Below are 17,000 nucleotides of genomic sequence, written 5' to 3'. Positions count from 1 at the left end.
CTGTCTTAAGAATTTATATTTATACTTATTTTAAATGCTAAGCAGATTAGAGTTCTCAGGAATTCGAATATATCAGTGATTAAATGATGTGAAATAATTTAAGTGTATCTTTAACTACTAATTTACTTTAAACTTATTTTCATTAAGTAAAATAAAGCAATCCATTGTATTTGATTTTTTACGTAAGTTTTTTTCACACACTCGAATATTTTGTAGAAATTGAAATAAAAATGTAAAAATCGAGTTGTTCTCATGTTGTGAATTTTTATAGTTTCTTTCGTGTCACGCGGCCAAAGAGACTTTCAGCGCTAGGCGACATCTACTAATTTCGTTGTTTGTGCTGCGCTGCTTCATTGCACCGCCTCCTTCTTATCCTTTTGGTGGCTTGCTTGCTTGCTTGCTGGCTTGCTTGCCATGCCATGCCATGCCATGCCCTGTCGTCGATATATTTTTCATTTAGTTTTGTTTTGATTTGCCGCCTTATTCATTGCGACAGCATTGCAGTAGTCGTCGTCGTTCTGGCGGCCGCTGACGTCGCTGCTGTCGTTGCTGTTGTTGTTGTTGCTGTTGTTGCTGCTGCTGCTGCTGCTTACGTAATTTCCAGGATAAGCTGCAAAGTTACTACATTTTCAGGCTGCAACAAGCAGCGAGCAGCTGCAACACACATATGCTGCGACCGGAAGACGAAACTCTGCAGTGCAACGCCGTGTCCCACTGTCGACCAGCATCCAGCACACAGCACACAGCCAGCAGCAGCTCCTGCAAAAGCAAAACCGGGAAATGCTTTTGCTGCAACAACAACGATTCGAGCTAAGCAGCCCAAAGAGCGTGAGAGAGTAACGCGAACCCAACAACACAGAGAGAGAGAGAGAACAAAACTAGAGAAATGCAGTTTTAGTCTCTCACTCTCTCTCTCTTTGGGAAGCTTTTTTTGCCGGCTGCGGCTGCAACTGCGAGTAAAAGCACATTTGCAAATGCAGCGCTGCTCGCTGCTTGCTGCTCGCTGCTCTCTGCCGCAGTCAGCGTCGCTGTCGCTGTCGATGTTACTGCTACTGTTATTCGCTCTTTAGCCGGTTATGTTAGGAGCTGTAACAGCTGGCGGGCATTTTGCTTCACAATTAGCCTGTTAACGGGTTTTAATGTGTTTAATTAGGCACTTACAGTGCCCAAAGTTGATTGTACGCTTTACTAGGTTAGCAGCGCAAATCAATTGCATGAAATTTTGAACATTTCAAATGGCAGCTATTAAGCAGCATCACAATTATTGAGTTGTTAAAAGATTATAACACATTAAGTATACGCATTCCCAATTTTATCACCGATAGGCATCACTAATAATTCGTTTAGTAAATGTCGTCTTTAAAGCAAAACTTCAAATAAACGAGGTAACTTAATGTATTGGTAATTTAATTGCATAACTTTCAAGAACAATTTATTTGTTGAGCATCAGCAAACGCTTGAATTGCAAGTTAATTAAAATGACTAACCATTTATTTTATACGCAACGTCTACTGTACAGATTATAAAGAAAACTTACTTTAAAAACCTTACAATTGGTTTCTTTCTTATTCAATTTTATCCAATACCAAAATAAATAGCACGTAATGTCTTATGTCTAAGCTTTGTATACAAAGAATGAATAATATTAAATAATTAATTATATACGAAATAAAAGAAACCTTTAATAAAAATTAAACACTAATTACATTTAAAAATAAAAAGCAAATAGTAAAAGATTTATTCTTATTTTGAGTATGAATGAATAAATGATGAATCTCATAGCTATGAACTTTAATTAAAACTAAGAATAAATGTGGAATTATTTTTCTGTTTTTTAGATAATTGCAGAAATAAACAAATTCATAGGCAAGTCAAAAAATGAATTTATAAATTGTATCGTAAAACAGAAAAAGTTCGGAGCATCAATCCTAGCTCTAAATATAGTGCCTTTATTTATTTTAAAATGGTTTTAGTTTATGTTTTTCTCCGACAGAGAATTGCCCATACACAATGATTATAAAATATATTTTTAAGCATGCTTTAAGTTTAAGCAATTTATTTATAACTTTTTATATAAATACAGTATATTATATAATGCTATATTTATCCTCTTACTTTGCCAAATATTTACTCAAAAATGTTCGACACTAAACTAAGCTAAAATATGTTAATTGTTTAAATTAGTAAAAACAGATTTTACTGAATAATTTGTTAGGCTATCAAATAGATCACATTAAACCACATAAAATAAATATAAAAGCAAAATTGGAAAAAAAAGCTACAAAAGCTGAGCAACAAAAGTGAATTTAATTAAATTGAATTCATCTAGTGGTTAATATTCTGCAGCATTCAACATTTCCGTGAGTGCCTAGTTCCTTCCTGGCAATAATTTACATACACATTACGTATACGTCTTAACATGTGTATTAGTCACATATATTTTATATCATAGCAAATTCATGCATATTTCTGCACAAAGTAAGCGTTATTTATCAATCAGTTTAAAACAATTTGTTTCCTTTTTGTTGTTGTTGTTGTTGTTGTTGGCAATTGGTCATCGATTTGAGGCAATTGTTTTGTTCCCCCGCTGTCCGCGTGCAATAATCTAGAGAGCAGTGCGAAACATTTATGATAGGCGGTAACCAATAGCAAAAAAAAGAAACCCACTGAAAATAAAAATGAAAAACAAAAACTTGAATAGGAGCTGGAGGAGTTGGAGGATAACTCGAGCTGGAGCTCGAACTCGAACTCGAACTCCAGGCAAAAAACTAAGCATAGAAGTGATTTATTTGATGTCACAGAAAAGCAGTCATGCATAAATATTTAGCAGAACCCTCAGTTTGCCAAAGATATTTAAATCAGCGCAGAGTACACGCACACACTTGCACACACACACTCACACACACACATTCGCCTAGATGGATATAAGGATAGATGAAAATAGGAGGCACTACAAATATATCGATGGCAGGCCAAAAGTATAAAGATATCGTTTATAACTATGTAAGTTTGAAGGTGGACAACGCCTCCATCGGGATGGTTATCTAAATGTAGATGGCTCTCTCTCAATGCTTCGCCACACTATCACACAGTTTGCGCTTGTGTTCGTGTTCGTGTTTCTATACCCGCTAGCCATAGGGTAGAAGGGTATTACAGTTTTGAGCCTCCTGGAAATGTATGAAACAGGCAGAAGGACCCTATAAAGTATATATATTCTTGATCAGCGACAACAACCGAGACGATATAGCCATGTCCGTCCGTCTGTCTGTCCGTTTGTTTGTCCGTCTGCCTGTCTGTTTGTCAGACCGTCCGTATGAACACCGAGATATCAGAAATAATAGGAGATAGATAGAGAAGAGTGTCTCAGTTGCTTTGGCTGGCAATGAGGTATATTTTACACTATGGTATATTTTGAATGTAGTAACATATTAATAAGGGAGAGATAAAAGGGTTGTCATGGCCATATAATAATAATAATAATAATAATAATAATAATAATAATAATAATAATAATAATAATAATAATAATAATAATAATAATAATAATAATAATAATAATAATAATAATATTAATAATAATAATAATAATAATAATATATTAATATAGCAAATATATCTTTTGGTATATTTCTAGTAGTTTTGCGGTCTATTGATTTAGTATATTTTAAAATTAATACCTTATACCGCACTGCTTTGCATATACCCAGTGTAGCCTTTGGTAAATTTTCAGTATTTCTGCGGTATATTAATTTGGTATATTTTAAAATTAATACCACGTTGTCTTTACAATCTATAGTATATTTTGAAAATAGTATCATATTAATATACCCAATGCAGTCTTTGGTACACTTTTAGTATTTTTGTGGTATATTAATTTGGTATATTTTAAAATTAATACCGCGCTGTCTTTACAATCTATAGTATATTTTGAAAATAGTACCATTTTAATATACCCAATGTATCCTTTGAAATATTTTTAGTATATTTGCGGAATATTAATTCGGTATATTTTTAAATTTACACCGTACTATTCTGCTTTTATGGTTAGCAGGTATCTAACAGTCGTGCACACTCGAATGTAGTTCTCTCACTTGCTTTTTTTTGTATTCCTAGAAACAGTAAGCAGACACAGGCATAGCCACAAACAAACCTCATCTGGAGCTGGAGCTAGAGATGGAGCGGGAGCGGGAGCTGAAGTCCGGAGTCCGGAGTCCCGCCGCCTACTTCAATATGCTCCACGAGGCAAGCAAAACAAGGCATATAAAAAGCCATAAGCTTCGCCAGACCAACGGGTCTCATGGAGCATCAACGAAAGCGCTTGCAACTCGTCCCGCCGCCGCCGCCGCCCGCTTGCGTCCCGCTCTCGAGCAAATCAAATATGCGCAAATAAATAAAAATGAAAACTCAAAGCGAAGTGCAAGAAGCAGAAACGAAAGCGGTTTCACAAAAAAAAAGAAGAGGAAATAAATACAACAAAAAAAAGAATAAAACATAAAAAAAAAAGAAGAAATCTTTAACTGTTGATACATTACAAGGCAGGACGAAAGGGGGAAACACACACTCACACACACCCACACACTGTGAGTCCTTCGTGCTTAAGGTGAGCATTGCCCATTGCCCATGTTTGAAAAACACTTTACGGTATTTTTATAGTTTTGATATATTCATTGAAAGTGGTTCGCTTCTTTTTTTCTTTTTTCTTTTTTCTTTTTTCTTCTTTCATTTTCATGTTTTTTTTCTCCAAATGTGTGTGTGTGTTTTTCCCTGTCTCAGTCGCTGGCTGCCTGCGCTATCCTTCTGCTTTATGTGTTAGAAATACTTTGAAATATTTATGAATCAATAAGAACGACAACAAATAAAGCCCCGGTGTGTTTGTTGCCTGTCTCCCGAGTGTCTCCCATATTAAGATTGGCCAAAGGTTTGCCAGACTACATCATTTCCTTCCCAGTGTGAGGATGTGTGTCTCAGTGTGTGTGTGTCCTGGCAGCTGTCCAGCCAGCCACACATATCTTTAGTCGGTGTGCGAACTGAGTGAGTTGAGTGTTTGGTTAAGCAATTGTTTATGTAAACTTGGACTTGGATTGGATAGGTAGTCGTCCAGCTGTAACTCGAACGGGAGTTCTTCCTCTCCCTTCTGCTCTTCACTCTCCTCTCTTACACTCTAGGCGATTGTCGTACATGTGTGTGTGTGTCTTTACCGTTGGAGGACTGCCGAAAACTTTTGACAGACATTATACTTAAGTTTGGCCACACATCCTGATTTATCATTGCCCGGAGCAGCGACCAGTTGTGTCTGTCACTTTCACCTTTTCTTTTTTTTTTCTTTGTTTCTTTTCCCTATTTTCTTTTCTTTTCTTTTCGGTTCTCGTCTTTTGTGTAATGCAATTTCCTAAACACTCACTCGAAACTAATCCGTTCGTTTAAATCAATAAATCTTGACTTTAATCTGATCTAATTGAGGCCATCAGTTTCTTGTCAAACTTCTATGTTAAATAATTTAACGTTACTTTTTTTTGGGAATATAATTATGCTTAAAGCGATATTGAATAAAACTTGATCAGGAATTTAGTACAATCAAATTTCAATTAAAATCATTTACGTGAATTTTCTACTTTATTTACGACTTGAAACTAAAATCTTATATAAAGTAAGTTGAACTTTTTTCACACTTAGTTCTGTAGTCAAATTTTGAATTTTTAAACAATAAATTTATTTAGGTATTTTAGTTGCAAAAAACTGTATAAATGTTGACAACTTAAGTATGCTTTTTAGCTACTTTTTAATATAGCCTCACTTATTTCATAGGTAGAAACAATAAAACTACAATTTATTTAATAAGTTATAATGAAATTTCTCATATTTGTATTACTTAATGTGTCTTTTTGTCTAGTCTCTTTTGAGTAATGATTTTTTTCCAAGATTTTTGGATTTTTATATCTACAAAAACATTATACAAATATGAAAATTTCTATTGAACAGAATCTTATAAATTTATAGATTATGTTATATGAGTATTATCATACTTGTAAATTTGCTTGGTAGATACAAAAATGCAAAATTCTTAAAAACAAATCCATAGTCAAAAGACACTCTATTAAAGCACAAAAATAATTTGATAAACTTTTGTGTATTTGCTAAGTAAACTATTCATAATACCATCATAAATTTGTATATGTAATACTCGAGTTCTTTTTCTCCAATTCCAAATGATATAGCACAAAATAATTTGCGTATATTTATTGCTGAAAAATGGCAATGTTAAAGACAAGCTTAAATGATGACTGATACTCTGTGATGGGCGACTGCATGCAAGGCTCTAAAACTCTGCCCTTTTGCCCCTTTGATGTGAGCGAACAAAATTTAAATCATTTACGAAATATGCAGCAAGAAGAAAATTGTAGTCAAAGAGTGAAATAATACAACTACAACAGCAGCAGAAGCACCAACTTGCTGCTACACAGCTTCAACAATGCAACGAGGCATCTATGGTGCATCCGAGAGTGTTGTGTGTGTGTGTGGCAGTATGTGTGTGTGTGTGGCGATGTGTGTGCCTCTGTGTGTGTGGACTTGCATGATTTTCAAAGCGTTAGTTAAGCGAGCTGATGCCCTATTAAAAATATAAATAGATCTGAGCAAAATAATGAAATTTTTAATTAATAATATAGACAAGCAATTTTATTATAGACTTGGCATAATTTTTAATATAATTTATGCAACTAACAAAGTGAAACATTAAAATTATTTAGTAATTTATTTTTGCTTACTAATTTTGAAGGTAGTGCATTAGTTGCCTACATTTTCCAGTAATCTATTGTTACTACATATGTTTACAAATACTACTTACTTATACTACAAGTTATAAACAATTTCCAAAGTAATTTGTACAGATTAACATACTTAATCCCAAGCTAAGAACATTTTCTAGTTACTAAATTCGAAGCGCAAGTATTTTCACTTTACTTTGTAGCATACTTTTCAGGGCAAAACCTTTCTAAAGGAAACTCTATTACAACATTGACATATAGTATTGATGAGTCTTTTAAAATAAAAAGTGATTCTCAAAGTGTTTAATACAGCATATAATCAACAAACGTATTCAATTATTATAAGAAATGTGTAATTTAATAAAATAAATACATTGTCTGTATAATAATAAATTGTCTGTACTTCAGTTAGATGTGTATTTTTTTATTTTGAAAATACTTATTTGTAATGTTTACTGTGAAAGTAAAAGAATTAAGATGCCCGATTATTCAAATTCTCTTGTAAAATATATTTATTTGTTATTTTCGATTATTAAAAGAAATTACTATAAATTCTAATTGTGTTATAAAAAATATTTATTCGTTATTTGTCTATAGTACTTTCAAACAAAAGTCTAAAAAATCAAATTGAAAAATTGTTCCATACATTTAGTCAACTTTTTTTAAGAATTTTCAAACTTATATCTATATTGATTTCCAATTAAATTTTGTATACAAATCACTACAAAAATAAGTTTACACTAATGTTTTTAAAATATTGTTAATATCGCAAAAGCTCATAAAATATTTTATACATATATTTTTGGTTCTATTTATTGCGATTCAAGAATCTATATTTATTTCGAAGTTTTAGCAGCAACAAAACTTCATAATACAATGTTAAAATCATTGTTAATATCGATTAAGCTAACTTAAAAAATGGCAAAAAAAAAATGACTAAAAAGTTGAAATTGTTTAGTATATTTTTGTTTATTTTCTTAACGAAATAAAACTTGACATGAAAAGTATCTAAAATATTATTAATATCGGTAAAGCTAATAAGCCATTTTAAAATGTATTCGTAGAAATATTTCGTATATATATTTGTGATTTCATAAATTGCGATTGAAGAAACTATATTTATTTAAAAATTAAAAAGAAAAACAGAATTTAACAATTTCTCTATGTAATGAAACTTCACAATGAAATATTTAAAATATTGTTAATATCGATAAAGCTAATAAGCTATTATGAATGGTTTAGTATATTTGAGTGCATTTATTGCATGCATCGGTCTGTTGTTGGACGGTGTTGGGAGTCAAATCAAATTGGTAACATATGGTTGGGAAAGTATAGAAAGTAAGAGGGCATAAGGCCACGACATCTAGGGACTAAAAAGGCTGAGAACAAAACACAAGGCACAGCTCATGTATGTGAGTGTGTGTGTGTGTGAGTGCATGTATATGTGTGTGTGTGTTGCCTGACTGTGACTGTCATGTGCCACAAACCCACTAAACTAATGAAAAATGTGAAGCGACGGCACAAAAGGAAGCGCAATTTTTGCACACACACACACAGCCTAAGGAGGAGTTGTGTGGAGAGGGGAAAGGAGTAGAGAATGAGGCATGGGCAGAGAGACAGAGAGAGAGAGAGAGAGAGAGCGAGTTCGTCGGCCATATGCAAAAAGCGGCACAACGAAATGTTAATTCCGTAATACTTTAAATGCGGCAGGCATCGAATGACATTTGCACTTTTGCTGCCACACGGTGCGCACAGTGGGGCCACTGGAACGAATACTAACTACACACACTAACACACACACATATACACACACATACAGCGACGTGCCATGCAAGTGAAAGCGTAGTCTGTGTGTGTGTGTGTGTGTTTGTGTGTGCTAATATATATTTGTTGGTTGAAATATATATAACACACAGTAGGTGCAAAAACAGGCACAGGAATTGCACGTGCATGCACGAGACACGAATAGCTGACAGTGCGAGAGACAAAAGGCGAGTGTGCGGGGAAAGAGGAGGGGAGGGTAGGGTAAAGGTAACTGGTAAGGGGAAACAGAGCAAGCTGACCGCAACACAAAATACAATACAAAAGCAGCAAAAGGACTAACAAACTACAAACAGAGAGTGGAGAGTGAAGAGTGAAGAGGGGAAGAAGGTTCGAGGGGAAGGGGAAGAAGGTACGAAGGGGTCGCATCACGCAGTAATATTTATAACAAAAGAAACTGAGCAAAAGCGAGGCGCAACCCCAACAACATGGCCATGGGGTCAGTTCGCACCTTTATGCTTCGTGTGTCTATGTGTGTGTGTGTGTGTTTTGGCCTTTAACAAAGTACGAGTGTGTGTGTTTGTGTGTGTGTACAGTTCGCTTACAATGACAGCGAATGCTACAATAGAATATGACATGTAGGCGATAAAATTATGCCTACAGCTGAAAGGTAACCTCCGGCTAGAACACACACAAATTCACACACAAGGTAAATGATAGCCCGACCTGCGGCAGCCTTCGAGCCTTCGAGCCTGACTCTGAATGCCGGAATCAACTTCAACTACAAGTCGGAATCTAGCTAAAAGGTGAGCAATTGGTGTTAGTTTTGGTCACACACACACACACACACACACACACACACACATACACTTGCACACTTCTTGGTGCAAACATTGAGAGCCACAAATGCCGTTGCGGCAGTTGTGCTAATTTGTTTGTTTGCCGTTATCATTCCTTGTGTGCCCTGGACCTGAAGCTAAAGCTGGGTCACCATTGTCACAATGCCACAAAAGCAACAGAGACAAAGCATAGCATATACAGACAGAGACAGAGCAATAGACTAAGAGGGAGAAAGAGAGAGAGAGAGAGACACACTCACAAAGAGAGAAACGCGTGTGCAAAAGGGCCGAAAGAGCAGCAAACTAGATACACCAAAGAACATAGAACATAGCAGCAGAGGTCAGATGGGAATAACGCTTTGCCGCTTAAATCGTTTTAAGCCTTCAGACCATCTCGCTCCTCTCCTCACTTCTCACTACTCACTCCTCACTCCCCACTTCTTCCCTAAACACTCACACACAGAGTCAGAGACAGAGTGTGACAATGGTCCAATTGATTTCAGTTGACTTTTGCAGTCTGGAGTTAGAGTTGCAAATGCTTCAAACGTTCTCTCTGCCATCATCATCATCGCCATCATCATCATCATCGTTTGCTTCATCATCATCAGCCCTCATCGGAGTACAGACAGCATTTTCGAATAGTTTGCCCTTTTGAAATGCCTTCGAAATTATGTCTTTTAATCACACAGCATAATCGCCGCATCCATTAACAATTTTCAATCAGTGCATTGCAATCTGTGCACTACAATTTAAACATCCACTTTATTAGCAGCATTTGTGATAGCCAATAAAAGAATTGCACATAGTCTGACTAATTTTCAGAGCATTATTTAAGAGATGAAAACCAATTTATTACAATTACGTTCAAGTCATTTCGAATCTAGTAAGTATATCTAGTATAGTCGAGCACACTCGACTGGAAGATACCTGAAACCCATTTTCAATAGCATCATATTCAAATAATATACCAAAAATATACTGCAAAACTACGGAAATACACCGAATGTTATATTTGGTATTTTGATATGGAACTACATTCAAAATATACCAAATTAATATAACTCAAAATGCTAAAGTATAATATATGCAATATTTAGTATATTGTTATAGTACTACATTAAAAATATACCATATAGTGAAAAAGTGTAGTATTAATTTAAAAATATACCAATTAATATACGGCAAAAATGCTAAAATATACTATATGCAATATTCAGTATATTGATATAATACTACATTCAAAATATACCAAATAGTGCAAAAAAATGTAATAATTATTTAAAAATATACCAAATTAATATATGGCAAAAATGTTAAAATATACTATATGCAATATTCAGTATATTGATATAATACTACATTCAAAATATACCATATAGTACAAAAAAGTGTGGTATTAATTTAAAAATAAGCCAAATTAATATACGGCAAAAATGCTAAAATATACTATATGCAATATTTATTATTATTATTACAACAATTAAATTATACACAATTAACTTTTTAGGAATTTTCAACTCAGTTTTATTCACATTGAATCACTTTAATAAAAACTTTTTGTTAATATTATATGTCGTTGTTTTTTAGTTAATTGAGAAATGCCTAATATATTTAATTATCATACGCGTATGCAATAAAGTAATTTTTAATTATTTTGCTCTAATAGGTGAAAACATTTATAAACCTGCCTGAATTTGTTGGAAAAAAAATCAGTTAATGAACAACTGTCAAATGCCATTGCCATAGATTCACAATTGAAAGTAAGTAGGTGAAATAAATTAAGTTGATTTCATGCAAAATTAACTGCAGTTAATTAGCAACAATAAAGAAGTTTTACCAATCGCTGAAGAACAAATCAAATTCATCGTCACTTTTCCAAAGCGGAAAAAGAAAAAAATGATTGCCTACTTATGAGCGCCAAAGTGAGCTTCAGACATGGCAAACGAGTGAACGTCTGTGGCTTGTCTCCATCTTTCAACTGGCATTCCAGTATGCTAACTTTTGCGTCAGTTGACACTACGACGCGACGCGTTGCTTTGCTTTTGGTTTTGGTTTTGGTGAATGGTGAATGTGCTGTTTATATGCTGCCACTGCTCGAGAATCTCTCCTGCTGCTGCTGCTGCCAGCTTATTTATCGTGTATTTTGTGTTGTAGCGCATATTAATCATAAAGCGGACACGCGTCGCTTTACGCACGTTTGGCGGTTGGCGGATGCGGACGTGGACGTGGACGTGGACATGGACACGGACGCGGACGGCGACAGCGCCAAGAAGACAAGCCAAACAAGGAGTAGAAGAGGACAAGGCAACCAGCAGCAGCAGACACGATACACAACGACAGCGACGACGACATCGAGACAGAACGTTTCGTTCGTTCGTTCTTTCGTTGGTTGGTTGGTTGTAACCCAACTCTTGCCATCATCATCTCTCTTTGCGTCTCGTCGCATCTCGTCTCGTCTCGTTTCGTCTTGTCTTGGACTTCTCTCGCATGAGAACTGAGCGTATTAGATTTAAGCGCGTTATAAATGAGCAGCGTATATTTTTGGTTTTGCTACTCTAACTCATAAATCAAAATTTTCGTTTTTGGCATTTTTAAAGGCAACGCAACGAAAGAACTTACTTTCTTACACACACACACACTTGCCCCAGGCCCAACAGGCGACACACAGAGACAGAGACTGAGAATGAGAGACTGAGAGTGGGAGACACTGTGGCGAAAATAGCCCTTTGGCACATCTCTTCTTCCCCCTCTCCCTGTCCCTCTCCATCACCATCTGCATCACCCTCTCCCCACCTTCCCACTCGCTCTCAACGTCTGCTGACTGCTGTCCATGACGGATGATTGGATTTTATGTTGATTACAAAAATGTGCAAGTCGAATTTGGTTTTTAATTTTTTTTTTCCGCTTCTTTTTTTTTTTGGCTGCTCTATGTATGAATGTATATAAATGTACATATATTCACATACATATATCTGCGTCTCTTATTACCAAAGCATTTACCCATGGCCAGCTAACACAATCATTATCATAATCATAATCATAATCATAATCACAATCATCATCATCAACAGCAGCAGCAGCAGCATCATGGTCATCATCATATCATGGATATTTGCTTGTTATTGGCCATATTTTAATGTGCTGGCCAACCGAGATTTGTCGTAGTACATGTTTGATTTATTTATGTGTTTATTTGGCCTGTTCTTGCCCCAAATTCGAATGCCCTTCAAATCCAAAATGTTACCATTTTTTCGTGCTCCATTTCGTAACAGCATTAAGGAGCTTCCTCAAAAAAGCTAACTATTAGCTACGAGTATCTTTATATTTTATATATCTTCTTTATATTTTTCAGTTGGTTGTTCATAAGTTATTATTGATTTGTAATAATCAGATTTTCTTGAAATTCTTAAATTCTCTTTTAAACTCAAAATTTTGCCGTCCGGTTCAATTATTAATAAAACTTATTTGTTTGTAATACTAAAAATAAAACACAAAATAGTAGAAAGTAGAAAGAATTTTTGTTAAATGTCAAATAAATTTATTTATAGTTCAGTGAACAAAATGTAAAATTAAAACAACGTACATTTTTATATTTTTGTGTATATTTAAATTTTGTATTTAAAAATAAATGAAATATTTTCTAATATAATATAATATATGTGCATTTTTGTTTTCTTTTTGTATTCTTATTTTATATTATTAAAAAAATGTATTAGTTCAAATTATATTTTAGCATTTTCTTAAGTGCAAATATGTATAAATTGTACAATTAATTTATATCAATGAAGAAATTTATTCATTGCAACTTTACTGTATTATTTTCTTAAGAATATATTTGTATAAATTTAAGCAAATGATTCTGGCTTTATTTGTATTTTAGTATTATTTTTTTATTATTAATAGCAGTATAAGATTTTATAAGTTGTTGTATATAAAAGGCCAGAAATGAAAGCGTATTTGCTTGTCAGCATATCGAACTTGGACTTGGCTCGGTTATTTTCTAGTTCTTGTTGTTGATGTTGTTATTGTTATTGTTGTTAGCTATGCGTCTGTGATTACTCATAACGTTTTATGACTGCTCCTGTCTCAGTCTTGGTTTCACTTCTCTCCCCCTCTCACTCTCTCTGTCTTTCTCTTAAACGTTGTCAGTGTCGGGGTGTCTCAATTCGTGTTCATGTCCGGCTGTCCGTCTGTCCGTCCGTCCGTCTGTCTGTCTCATACATATCTCTGTAGTCGATTTGTTATTCGATTTGCATGCTAAGTACTAGAATTTTATTTGCATTCTACATAATAATTTAATTTTATTTGTTTTGCTGCATCCCATATCCACAGCCACCACATTCGCATTCACATTCGCATTCGCATTTCACATTCACATTCACATCGCTCAAGCCAAAGCCAGCTGCTATTATTGTTTGTACAATCTAATGGCACCTTGGTGGGGTCCATTGATTGTGCTGAGGGCGTTCGAGTGCTCCAACTGGGCCTAATGCATCGCATGCGCCTATTGGGGACACTTAATGCTGACCATGCCTTCAACTATCCATACCTATTCATGTATATACATATATATATGTATATAGTTTGTATGTTTTGCATTATTCCCGCACATACTTTTGTTTTTTGGACATTTTATTCTGATGGTTTACTTGCAATATATTCGCATACCCTCGAATAAAGTTGCAAGTGGCAAAAAGTAGCTGCTTTTTAAACATTTTGCATATTAAGCCACATACAGCTGTGAATTTTATTTACTTCTTTTTTGGGGATCATATAACTAATGATTACTTGAATTAATAATCCTAGCATAAATTTTTATATTTAAAAACTCTGTTATTTCTCAACGTTAAATTAGTTAATTTAAAATGTTATGTTAGCTGGAATTATTTTAGTAAATGAATTTTTTTGGAGTTTATTATTGATTCTTAATCAGGACTAAAAATTCGTATATTTTATTTATTGATGTGTCACATAACAAAGTGTGACTAAAAGGAAAGCGATTGCTAAGCAAGTTAGTTTAATAAATTCACTTTACTATTAAAAATATAATCACTTTAACATAATAACGTATACTTAATACAATTATTTGTAATAAAACCATAAACTTACCGAGTATTTTTTTTAAATTTCTTAACATGTACTTTGGAAAATTTTCGCAAATTTACTAATATTCGTATACGTAATATAGCAAATTATATACATATGTATGTGTTTATTAGTAATAAAATTATAAACTTGTTTAGTATATATTTTTAGTTTTCTTAGCATATATGTACATATGTACATACCATCAAACAGTATTGAATACTTAATATACATATTTACTAAAAGTAATATACGTATACTTAATATCTTAATGTACAATTTTCTCAACTTATACTTAAAACTAATATCGTACATTTAAAAAATCATGTATAATAATATAGTATACTTATAATGCAACCTTTTAAATGTAGTACTCTTCATGCTGTGTATATTTTTCTTGTCAAATCTATTAATTAAGAAATATGTATATGCACATGTACGTATTCTTAATATAATAGTTTATTTTGAACGTATAGTTAAATCTAATGCGGAATACTTACAAAATGAATTAATAATAGTATCGTTTACCTAATATATAAGTTTAAGAGATTAGTGCACTGTCATTCTATTAAATTCCCATAACGTATACGTAATTTAGCTTTTTATAATACTTTCAAATTATGAAAAAAAACACTTTTTTATTAATCCACAAAATATAGTTTACAAGTTTTTTAATGTAAATTTCTTAAAATTATATCGTATTTTTTTAATATTTATTAAGAATCACATCGTATACTTATTTTATATTTTAAAAAATATATACGTATGCTTAATATATTAATTTATGGTTAGCTTATACTTAAGACTAATATTGTATACTTAATAAATTTATTTAAACATAATATGCTTATACTTAATTTATTTTCTTAACTTATACATAAAACTAATACGAGTATTGTATGTCGTATATTGTATTTATTAATATCCACTGCATTGCATTGGCGACTATATTGTAAAGTTTCTAAACCTAATTTCGTAAATCAAAATGGTATTTTTAAAATACATAATACTATACGTATACTTAATAATTTCGTTTACGAATCCTTTGCACAGCATTGCTGAGTATATTATAATCGAGCACATTGGCCGCGGTTAGTTTTGCGTTATTTTGTTATTGCTGTTGATGGCCCGCTTCCATTTAACTGCGCTGTGCGCACTACGAGAGGGTCAACAATTGCCGCAGTCTTTGGAGAGTCTTCCCAGGAAACATTCGGCCAGTCGTAAATTAGTAGTTTTGACCTCTCAGTCTACTCTCTCTTTCTCTCTCTCTCTCTCTCTCGCTTTCCTCCTGCATTCAACACCCAAAAACCAAAAAAAAACACATGCTATACATAGTTGATTTGCTCAGTGGAAAAAGTGGAAAATAAAGTGAAATAAATAGAAAATTACGTGGAACTCTGGCAAGAAATGCAAATGAAAGGAAATCAAAAAAACACCCAACAATTATGTTAAATGTTTATGAGAATAAAAAAACATTTTAATTAGAACATTTAACTAGTTGGTAAAGTTGTTGATAAAGTAAATAAATACACATAAATTTATCAATTTATTTGTTGGTAAACTATATAAAAATAGGCAATAAGTTCGATTTTTTAAAAGGCATGTGTCAGGCAATTACTCAATAATGGCAATCACTCAAATGTTTTCGATTCCTTCAAAAATAAAATGCGCCCATAAATATATGTTTTGAGTAGAGGTAAAAATGTTATTGATGCTATAAAAGTAACAGCTACAAAAGCAATTGAGAGCTTTAAAGAAAACAGCGTATAATGTGTATAGAGCTATCAAAAGTTTAAGCGCGCTGAAAGAAAAAGAGAGAGAGAGAATCAAATGTAGAGATGTACTACATTATATCAACCATTAAACTAATCGTACCTATGAAATTTGTACCTACATTAAAATCAAATAATGTAAAAACAAAATCAGAACTCAATCCGAAGCGATGTAAAAGGCATAAAGAATAAAGTACTTAATTTTTCAAAACCCAAAATTCTTAAATTCAGTACTACACTCTAAAGCCAACAAGGAATTTTCTTTCCAAAGCAAAAAAAAAATTGCAAATTGGGATCTCAGACATCGTTTAGAATGAATGAACAACAACTACGGAGAGATATGCTACAATATCAAGTAGACTTAAAAAATAAAATGTTTTCTTTAAAGATAGTTTGTTTTTGATTATATTTTTTCATCGATTTCTAGACGGCTACATAAACAGTTTTCCTTCTTTATTAAAATAAAATAAAATTCATTTCAAAACGATTGTTTTTGCATCGAAAATTTCATTGCTTAACTGCATAAATTCGAGAATTATGAGAATTATGTTTTTTATTTGGAAGAACTTTTGCTTTTGATTTGAAAATGTTGTAGCTTAATTCGATTAATTTGTGGTTTCCTGTCTTCAAGAAGTTCTCATGTATTTACCTATTTATTCGTAATCGTTATTTCACATTAATATTAATATGTTTTCAAAGAATCAAAATCCTTAATCAGAATTACATTATAATAACATATATTACACAGTTTGAATTGTAGTCAAGGATATTTGCTTGGC

Source organism: Drosophila sulfurigaster, chromosome X (genome assembly GCF_023558435.1).
Source record: "Drosophila sulfurigaster albostrigata strain 15112-1811.04 chromosome X, ASM2355843v2, whole genome shotgun sequence".
NCBI classification, from domain to species: Eukaryota; Metazoa; Arthropoda; class Insecta; order Diptera; family Drosophilidae; genus Drosophila; species Drosophila sulfurigaster.
The sequence above is the reverse complement of the archived record's forward strand: the minus strand, read 5'-3'. Positions refer to the sequence as shown.